This window comes from Haliotis rufescens, unplaced genomic scaffold (assembly GCF_023055435.1).
Source record: "Haliotis rufescens isolate VD_foot unplaced genomic scaffold, xgHalRufe1.0.p SCAF_5, whole genome shotgun sequence".
NCBI classification, from domain to species: Eukaryota; Metazoa; Mollusca; class Gastropoda; order Lepetellida; family Haliotidae; genus Haliotis; species Haliotis rufescens.
The window spans coordinates 44374394-44386052 of NW_025964223.1; positions in this window are offsets into that span (position 1 = coordinate 44374394).

Sequence of the window (11659 nt, forward strand, 5' to 3'; positions counted from 1 at the left end):
TATGAAATAACATATATCAAATCAATACATGAAAAAGGTTTGCGTTTCTACAGCCAGAGAGTAATATCTGCGGACCACCAATTCTTAGTCAATGTACGTTAAGATACTGGATTACGGCGTCCGCCGGACTTTGCCGAATGGTGACGGACGACGGACGACTAAGAGCGAGGGAAACGGTGCGGTCTCCAGACCGTGCGTCTAGACCGGACATGTGAGATCTGTGTACGCCATTTTGAATCGGGGGGTCCAAGGTACCATTTCCATAACCTGCAGTGTACCCGCCAGGAAACAATATCCACCGTGCATCTTTACGAACCTGAGTGATGTAAACCTTCGCTGTATTCACTGAATAACTGCCGACAATCAGTAACATACTAGAAAGCGAAACTGGCGTAAGTTTTTGTCACTCATCGAAAGGCCAGTCACGTCTGATATGAATCAGAAACACCAAATCACCACATGTTATAACATCTTCTATCGATGTATCTATGGATGTATTTTTATCCGGGCTTAAGTCATATGAAAATATATAAGTGAATGAGTAGTATACGACGTTCTGGACGAAGCATGAAGAAGAACAGCTCGTCAAAACACATTCCTAAAAAAAATTGTGAGCGAAATCGCTAAAACGCAAAAATTGCGTGCACATCATGGAAAACGTGTTTTGTTTCACGGGAAGCATGCAGAATAGGGCTATAAAAGACAGACTTTTAAAAGCCACATTACTTGTTGCTGCAGACGTAAAGGGTCCTGACACAAGAAATGCCAAGATTAACAGCAGAGGAACGTGAACGTGCCGTGGGCATGCTTCCAGTTGGTACGTCAAGTAGAGTCGTTGCACAACGGTTTCAATGCCATCATTCAACAGTCCTCAGGCTACTGAGCAGATACCAGCAGACAAGAACCACCAGAGATCGACCACGTCCGGGTCAACGTCGTGTAACTACACCACGTCAGGATCGCCATATTGTTCGTCGGCATCTTCGTGATCGTACACTTCCGGCTACCAGGACTGCAGCAACCGTACAAGGCCGACGGAATTGATCAGTGCTGACACCGTACGTCGACGTCTCCGCTCAGCAGGGCTACGTCTTCGACGTCCATATGTTTGACCCATACTCACTGATCGACATCGAAATGAACGTCTGCGTTTGGCCAAAAGGCATCGTCATTGGAGATTGCGGCAGTGACATGGTGTGCTGTTCTCTGATGAGTCCCGCTTTCATTTAAGGAATGCTGACGGTCGACTGCGATTGTGGCGTCGACGTTGAGAACGTTACCACAATGACTGCGTTGTACAGACAGATCGATGGGGGTTAGGGAGTGTCATGGTGTGGGGCGGCATCAGTCATAACCATCGAACAGAGCTCCATGTTTGTCGTGGAAGAGTTAATGCCTTTACTACAGGAATAACATATTGGCAAATCACGTCATCCCATTCTTTCATCAGCACCAGGATATGCACACCTTCAAGCAAGATAATGCAAGAGCGCACACAGCACGTGTTTCAACACAGTACCTAGCGAACAATACTGTGCCTCTGCTTCCATGGCCAGCCCTGTCACCCGATCTATCGCCAATTGAACATCAATGGGATTACCTGGGTCAACTCTCACGTCGTCCGCAAGTACAGAACCTGAGAGAACTTGAAGATACACTACGTCAAAAGTGGAATGCCCCAGAACACTATTCGCAGACTTATTCGATCAATGAGAAGACGTTGCATGGCCTGTGTTGCTGTCAATGTCAAAGTCAAAGTCTCTAAACAAAAATTATATCGTAGGGGCGGTAGTGTAACATAGCGGATAAAGCGTTCGCTCGTCACACCGAAGGCCCTAGTTCGATTCACCACAACTAATAACCCTTGTGGCTGAATGTTCGGTAAACCAGGTGACTATATCCACTGACTACGGATTTGTGCACAATCAAAGGAAGGGTGACATTTCGCTATTTATTTTGTATGTGGTAGTGTTAGAAGCTTCGCTCTTAAAATTTCTACCTCCTCTGACTGGAATAATAATATAAGTTGTAGCAGGATCTCGAGGGGTACATGGGTTTTATGCTTCCCTCGTTATGTTAGAAACCTAACGAGGGGCACATAAAACCCCAAGTACCCCGAGTGATCCTGCTACAACGAATTTATCTTACTGACATTCGACTGCCCTGAGGTTACCTGGCGCACTGTCACGTTACTTGACTCGGAAAAAGCGTGCGGCTTTTTGCTTTGAAGCGGGTTATAAGAGATTTAACCTGTCTCTCAGACATCCACGTGAAGCCTGATTTGCTCGTGGCGGGGTATAAGAGATTTATTCCTCCACTGACAAATCTATTACCCACCAAGGCGGGTTACACCGTATTTTATCAAGATCACGTGGACCAATCGGATTTCATCATTCTGACATGGAGGTATGATAATGCCATATATAGTCATGAAAAGTCGATTGACGTGTTTACGTGCATACACAGTCAGGGAAGTAAGTATCAATGTCACAACCAGGAAAATGTACAGATTAAATACCACAATAGTGTTCCGCCTTGACCCGAAATTAGACATACTGTCATTGTCCATAAATTAATTGTAATGCTGGGGCGTAATATCGGTATATATTTCATTGATACCAAAACATGTTTGAGATAAATATGTGGAATGATATCCAGTACAACATAAACGACGAACAATATCAGTTCGAACAGGTTATACCATGCATACAAAATACTTCTTGATTGTGAAATCACTGAACTTTGGGACTGACTACTTGTATTTGAAAAAAAGATGGGACTAATGGTCTACGGGGCGGCAATGTCGTGGGCAAAATTGTATCCCTTACGTGCGCCAGAATCCGCAGTTCATGGTTTCAACTCCCTCCAAGTTTCACCCTCCTGGTAAGCACCAGCACAACGGGTATTGTCTACTTCCTGCGGAGGTGTGACACAAAGGACATCTCACAGACATACAACACTATTATTGTTCCAGGATCACTCCCGAGCCAAATACTAGTTTATTAAGATACACGGATGACTTATCGATATCGTAGATTTCTTATCTTGTCGGTGTTACATTTGCAGAATAGTTGCCTGATGAAATATTTATTATCGTGGTAAATCAAATGTTTTTGTATTCTGGAGTTGACACCAAGTCATGTGCCGTATCCCCTTGAAACCCGGAAGTCTGTTCAATAATGTCATAGTTGTTGACATCACCTCCAGCTGACATACCGGAGTAGGTGGGATGTTCAACAGAAGCTGGGGTGTCTCCTTGTTTCTTCGGGGTAAGATTGTACCGAGGTCTGGAATGACACGTAATGTGTATGAAATATTGTTTAGAGAATGGGCACACTTAATGTTAAAACCGATGATATTCCATTGCGATTCCCGTCAATAGTAACTAGGTAAATCAATTCGTGGTGTCCTCTGTTGTGATATGGCAGTGGGGTTTGCAAAAAGTATATTCACTCACACACTAAACAGCTGAGATGGGCCTTAATTGGATAGACGTCTTTTCTAAGTATGTTGTTCACTAAATAATCCCGGAAAGTTAGATCGTGAATGTGACTTTAAATATACCTGACAATGAGGACGTACACAGCAAGACCGACCAGAATGACCGTACCCACTCCGACAGCCACGCCTCCCACAAACAGACCGGCTAGAACAGAAAATAACCACTGTATACTCGACAGGGAACAAGAACTAAAAGTAGATTGTTCTTAATTGACATTCGATGAAAAAAATACATTCCAAAGCAAAACATTTGAGCAAACTTCCTTGCACTGTTACAGATCATCAATGGGTGCAACCAAATGACCAACAGTTACAAATGTTTCTACTTCACATTTACAAAAAAAAAACAAAAAAAAACTTGACAAGAGAATAACAACAGCTTAGAACAAAATAAAACATACTCGGGTATGTGCATGTACATGTGCAAACCGTTTTGTAATTAGGTTGCAGTGACAATAAATTAAGTTATTGACGACACTTATAAATGTATGAATGTAATCACGTGTATTTGTTTTATCTTTGAACAATTACATATGAAATAGTTGGTCCAGTGACGTATCCCCCTTTTAAACAAGTTACAAACATTTTCAACTGGTAAAACTGTTTAAGTAAACTTAAATTCGGAACTAGGAAATGCCAATATGTAATCATATACGCCATTTTTTTAAAAGCATAGTTTGTCGCATCGCATTGATAATGATGGTTGCTATGTAATAGCCTTAACTACGTATATGTACCTTATCGGACTGAACAAATTGGCAAACCACAGTGAACTACCCATAACTGGTGTTAAGGACGAGATAGCTGTGGAAAAACGTAGTTATTTGTTTTATCTTTTGATCAGTTATATTTAAAATCCCTTACGTAAATAATGCATACCTGGAAATCGTGAAGTGGTTGATACAGGAGATATGTCCTCAGTTGGCACAGTGGTGAATCCCGCTTCTAAAAAGATTGTACAAACGCGTAAGTGCTATACATGATTAGTAATGAGGATAGGTGATGGATGCAAAACACAAATATAATATTTTGTACATGAACCTTAATTCGGAACGATGTAATTCTAATATATAATTCTAATATGCAACGTTACACCGCATTGATAATGATTAATGCTATGAATGCTAAACAATAACAAGGGCATATCGGTGGTTATCGATGTTGGAGCAACATTATGTCGGTTGTACATGCCCATGTGTGATTATAGATTTTATTTTTGAAGGAATATGGATCATAGTTGCTCGTCTTCCACGTATAGAAATGTGTACATGACACATAGGGGGACAAACCGTGGAAGGCACAGCGCAAGCACGCATGCACTGCACGTTCTGTGGTAGGGGAAATGACAGAGCGTTAGAGGGGCCGTCTCATGATAATTTCAGTCGCAATCTGACTCGCTCATGCCATAGATCTCGTCGTCGGAACTGCTGGTGCCTGAACCGACTGCCACTATTATAGGTTGGGCTCTTGCTGGCCGTAGTCCATCTCGTGACCAATAACAAGGCTCTATCTCGTCATCGACTGTGGCCACACAATGCCTCCATGTTTCTACTGTTACCCGACCAAGGGATTCCTTTACGAGTTATTCAACGTCTCGTAATTTGAACGTTGTGTTCGATCGTCCAACGTCACCCTTGACGATGCCCACTACCAACTCGATAAGATTCAGGTCGCAGTTATAAGGTTGCAGACCCTGACCCTTGATCTAACTGTCAACTTTATACACAGGGTCAGGTTTCATAGTTTTGATGATTTCATAGAGCTGTGGTTTCGTCGCTCGAGAAGGAAAGGTAATGTTCCTCCGTTGCAGCCAAGTAACCATGTCTCCTTTACGGTTATTAGAGGTTGGAGTCTTGCTTTCTGGATCCTGCACACTATGATACGGTGCATTGTCCATGACAATGAGAGACCTGGTAGGCAGAGCAGGGACTAATTTATCTTTCACCAACTCCAGAAATACATTGCCGTTCATTTCTGTGTGGTAGACCCTGTTGTCTTTGGCCTTGGCTCTAAAGACGAGGTCACAGTCTGGGAGAAAACCTTGACTAGCAGAACCAGCATGGAGAACTATGAGTCTTTCACCCTTTCCCATTGGTAACTTTCTACCAGACTCCTTACAGTCATCACTGGGTATCCACCGACTGCTGGCTGTGTGTGACGCATTTACCCATGTCTCATCTAAGAAGACGGGTTCATATCATTCTTCACGTTTCTGCTTGATGGTACGAAGGTAATGATTTCGGAAACGAACAATGTCAGACCGTTCTCATAACCTATTTTCTCCAGTTATCTTTTTGTATATGTAAACAAATGTATGCAACAGCTGCCATAGTTTGTACTTTGTAACATGTAATTCATGGTCAGTTTCAAGGTGTTTCTTCAAAATTCCTAGGGACAGGTACTTATTTTCTGAGTGCAGTTTAACAATTGCACGTCTGACTTGATCCCTCTGAAAACCGTCTAATTTATCAACTTTGCGTGGTTTTGACATGTTCCCTACCTCCTTGGCCTGACTATTTGTATCTCGTCGACTAACAACATTTTTAAGTTTCTGAGGGGACATACCAAGAGCTTTTGAAGCTCGTTTAAAGAATTTATTAATTGCATAAAAATACTTTGCTCTTTCTGCTTCACTTCTAAAGAAATCATACACATTCAACATCGAATGTTTAACATCTGCTGAGTAGCGCATCTTGTCATTGAATGAACACGGTCACTGTGTAGCACGTGCAGACCGTGCTAGCGCTGTTCCTTCCACGGTTTGTCCCCCTTCGTGTCATGTACACATTTCTATACAAAATTACATGATAGTTTCTTAAAGAACTTCATCCGTGTTGGGTCTTAAATAAACAAAATTCAGATTTTGTTGGGTACAGGGTATTCATGGTCAAGTACCGTATTGATGTTTCATACACTTTTCTGGATTTCGAGTTATTTTGCAATTCATCGTTCTCATTTGGAGTCAAACGGACTGTAGATATATGTATAATCCAATAAAATTGTGTCAACACACTATCGTATCCTTACCTCCACTGCATTCATATCTCACAACAGAGAATGTAAGAGATGCATTTCGTCGGGGTGCACGATACGTACAACTTGTGGAGCAGTGTCTTCTTAGAGACGACATCTCGGTGTTGTTGAAACAGTGCTTTCCGGATTCTGTCACATTGTCTGGGGTCACGTTCTTGCAGCTAGTGAGACCGTGTATCGTACAATTCGTGTTGTTAATGTAGTAGGCATCTTTAATGTCGGTCTTCTGGGTATTGTTGCAGCTGATTTTATGTTCAGTGCAGGGAAGGCCAGCAGCTCCATAACATGCTTTACTGGTATGTGTTGTGCCTACGTGAAAGACACATCAAGAACATATACGAACATTTACCGTGAACAGCTGGTATAGCGCACAGTGCTTGCGAGAAAAAAAATACCACAATATGATCTGCTGATAACTGAAGTTTTTCCTCTCCTTGTAATCATTTCTTCAAAACAAAATGTGCTGGAAGCAGCTGCTCTGAGTTTCTATCTGGAGGCCACGACATTAAGACTGTAATAATCTCCCATTTTAGAAAGAAACCCGCATACATCCACACATATAACGACCTGCATCCCGTGCATTTACACATATTTTTCAAACTACCTCCAATAACATAACAGGCATGCATAAAGAATAAGGTGATCGGTCAATTATTGTTTTCCCATTTCTACTTTGGTGAAATATGTTTCCTTCTCAATTCTTAAACTTGTGTTTGAAACAATATTGGCCTATTGTACATGCGTCACATGTATTTTCAAAGTTCTTTATTCACCGATGAAGTTTGTTCAGATAGGTGCGATTGACAGACCATTAACCACAGGACGAATCTAGGATTCGCACCGAGAACCATGTGATGCCTGATGGACTCAACTGTATAAAACATACGTTATATAAGGTTTTCATGAAGCCACTTTGAACTAAAATAGTTCAGTTATATAATAGCGCGTCAGCTTGATGTGGGAAGACAGCCGGAAGAGATGCAGGTCTTAGAGGCGTTCACCACTTTCGTGAAACCCACGAGCACGTGTATGGTGCAGACAAACCATGAAACGGCGATTGAATAGTAGAACCAATAGTCGTGCATTTTCGATGAAAGGACAATTATAATGCTTGACATTAAATCCATCTCTATAAAGCGAGGAGATAGACCCACTGGAATACTTGTCCACATGCAGCACGCAAAGCAAAGTAAGATGTATCGCTAGCTATTCTGATCGAATATTGCATGTCCGTCATCAATCACGGGGAACTATTTGTTGATAACACAACTAGACATGTTCGTGTGGTGCCAGATGACACTATATGGACAATGTGTGTAAGATTCCTATTCTTAAGACTACACTTTACTGTCATATACAGTAATGCATACAGTCAATGTATTGTGACGTCATGACAAAGAATGATGCGTGGGCAGGAGATAACACTATGTATATGGATCAATAATAACTATTATTATTTATACATTCATTATATACACCATCATATCATTATATGATCGGTGTGGAAATGGAGAGTTTTTGATTTAATTTTTTAAAACTTCACCTGCATGAGCCACCTGAAGCATGCAGAACACACAGGCGATATGACTCCAGTAGTTCATGGTCGCAGTGAGAGCAAATCAGTCACCCCTGTTTAGGCCGTCTACAAGGAAGTAAAATATAGTGTCTGTAAAATGTCACACAGTCTTTGTTCAGCCGGCAGATAAGCGAAATACAACGGTTTTGACCAACAATGATTTTAACTGACAATGACATCACCAGTTTTCCATTGATTGATTTTCGTCAATTATAATGCGCATATTCCTGGCACTACGCCTAGAGTAGAGTACATATCATTAGGGGACGCGGTATTATCTTACGTTGATGATAGTTGCACACGCGTAAGATACAGGTTGCCAGACCGCCGTGATGTTGCTGGTGTGAAACAATATTCACTCTCTCCTCGGCCATTCTGACTACACTCTTAGCTGTGTGATTTGTGCCCAAACACACTTGCCGTAGTTCACCTGACGTAAAACGTCCCGTCGCATTAGTCCCGTGGGTGTCCCTGATCAGGACAGCTAAAAAGCGGCCAGTATTTCAGGAGTAGGATTGGATGGTCACAATATATATGTTACCTAGTCAATAGCCTGGTCATTGCATATCCTCAAGATACAGGTTACCAGGCCGCCGTGGTTTTGCGGTCGGAAAACAACATTCACTCGCTCTTTGTTAGTTGTTAGAGGCGAAGGAAAGTCCTACTGGAAGTACCTTGCGTTTGTCGAATGTTTGGGCCCACCTCATTCTGGGTGTGCAAAGCAATAACTCAAATTCAATTCCACTCAGGGGACGAGCGCGTCTCTATAGTAAGGCTCTTTTAGGAAGTAGCCCAGAAGTCGGAAGCAACGCATGGATACCCCGAGGGAAAATTTAAGCTTTATCACAAATGTTCAGCTTTATACAGAAATACAGCAAGTAAATAACGTTTACGACCTCTAGAAACCCACCAGCACGTATACATTATGCCATGGGAGCACCTATTATAATAAGGGAGAATAGGGGATTCAAAACCATGATGAGGGGATTTCCCGATCACCCGGTGCCTCAACACATGCAGGTGAGGTGAGGTGAAATGGGACTTAACGTCGCGTCCAAGATTATTGCACTTACATAGCGACGTGGATGCACGTGTGTCTGGCTGCTAGTCCGGACCGATGCCGATTAATAGAGCTAGCCCACTGAGATACCATGCCACAGTTTAACATGAATACCCCACTCAGACACAGTATACTGACTCCGAGCCGACCAGTCCTTGTTTTAGCCCCTTAATGCCGATCGACAGACAGGGTAACAACAAGTACCATCTTTTAACGTCTGTTGGTAGGACGCGGCCGGGGAATGAACCCTTGACCTTCCGCTCTCCGGGCGGACACTCTACCACTAGACGACGGGGCTGGCCCCTCACACATGCAGAGAGAATAGTGGCGCATTCGATTACTGTGCCCATGCCCTATAATATAGCTATAAATCGGCTTTATCACCCATTTGATACCGCAGCTTTGTTACAGGAGTGCGGACAATATATATCTAAGACCCCTTTGTCGTCTACTACCACAGCAATACATGATTTTCAGATAAACACAATCATCCTTACCTGTATTAACTGACTGAGGGTGAAGCATAAAACTGGGATATATTTCCAACAGCTCATACACGTAGACATTGTGTTGACATTTAATCCGCCATGAGGTCGCCTACGAGGAAGTAAGGAGACATGAAAACTCCTATGTCACCTTACTAAGCAGGTACAATGTACAACATCTATACACCTGCATGCACATCTCACATAATATCGACGTTATAGAAACCGCCTCCGTGCTCTAGTCGTAGAGCGTCCGCCCGGAGAGCGGAAGGTCCGGGGTTCGATCCCGGCAGCGTCATACCAAAAGACGTTCAAAGATTGTACTGGTTGTTTGCCCTGTCTGGCGCTCGGCATTAAGGGGCTAAAACAAGGACTGGTCGGTTCGGAGTCAGTATACTGTGTCTGAGTGGGGTATTCATGTTAAACTGCGGCATGGTATCTCAGTGAGCTAGCACTATTAATCGGCATCAGTCCGGACTAGTACAAGCAGCCACACAAACACACACACGTACATGCACGTCGCTATATAAGTGCAATAATCGTGGACGCGACGTTAAACCCCATTTCACCTCACCTCACCTCGACGTTATAGATAATAAAGCCCGGAAGCTGTAAGAGTGATGATGAACGTATCTTACAGGCCAGTAAGGGTGTATCTTGCTCTTTTCACTATATACATTATGACTTGGCTACGCATCTGAAGTACACTAATTGTGGAATACAAACTGATACAGCTCGCAACGCTTACATGATATCTTACATAAATGCCAAGAAAGACGGAGGAATATATTACAATGTGAACAGACTTTGCGATAACCTTAGGTTATGGCTGTAAAAGTGATTTCTGCTGCACAAGTATAATTTATGTGACAGTCTTGTACAACCAGTTCTACCCTACGGTTCAGACATATGGGATGCCCACAATAATAAGGAGATATTTAGAGCCTGTAGAGGTTTCCTGGGCGTTTCCAGATATGCACATGGTGTCGCCGTCAGAGGAGATATGGACTTGTTAGATCCCCAGTATGAGGTGACCACAGAGACATTATAGCCTTGGTGCAGACTTCAGAGAATGTCATACAAGACTCATACCAATAATCCATTATTGGTTCAAACGCTCATGGGAAAATAAAGTTTTAAGAGTGTGTTTCTTTATTACGGATATTCGTGACGTGATGGGAAATCATCAGGATTAATTTTGAACCAAATTCCTGTAATCCCCAATGGAAAAAGATTGAGATGCTAGGTATGAAATAATCAAGTCGATGCCCAAATTAAGAACGCTCAGAAGCTTTTTATTTTGTCTTTTGATACAGAACCTAATCTAATGCTATCCCATTATAATTTAAATTCTTTAATGTGTGACTCAAAAATGCTATTACGAATAGAAACGGGTATTGCATTCCACGAAATGAAAGATTGTGTATATTTTGTTTTAACTGTAATGAAGATGGAAAACATTTTCTTCTACAATGTTCATTATATGATGATATTTGCGATCGTTTCCCTGATTTACCTAATATGTTTATTAATAAACAAGCTTTTCATTAACACCCAAGATGTTAAAATAAAACTATGACTACAAACTGATGTCATTTTAGGAAACTTTGGGTCAAAAAATGTTCTTGTCGTAAACGTACAAAAACAGTTTAATACAGATGTATATTTTAGATGTATGTATACATTTGTTAGCGTATCATTGCCCTAACACCCGTGACGATCCGGGGTAGAATAGGTCTTCAGCAACCCATGTTTGCCGTAAAACGCGACTATGCTTGTCGTGAGAGGCAAATATTTCAACATTTCATATCAATATTAATGAAATATATGGATAGTCTTTAGGTACAGACCATTTCCTATGCTGGAAAATATATGCGTTGTCAGTAAAAACAAAACATTTCTCACCTTCATTGAAAAAGAAAATTGCTGTCTTGAAAAAGTGACAGAAGAACAAAATCAGTGATTCCATTTCTTATTGACATATGTAGGAGATATAACGAACAA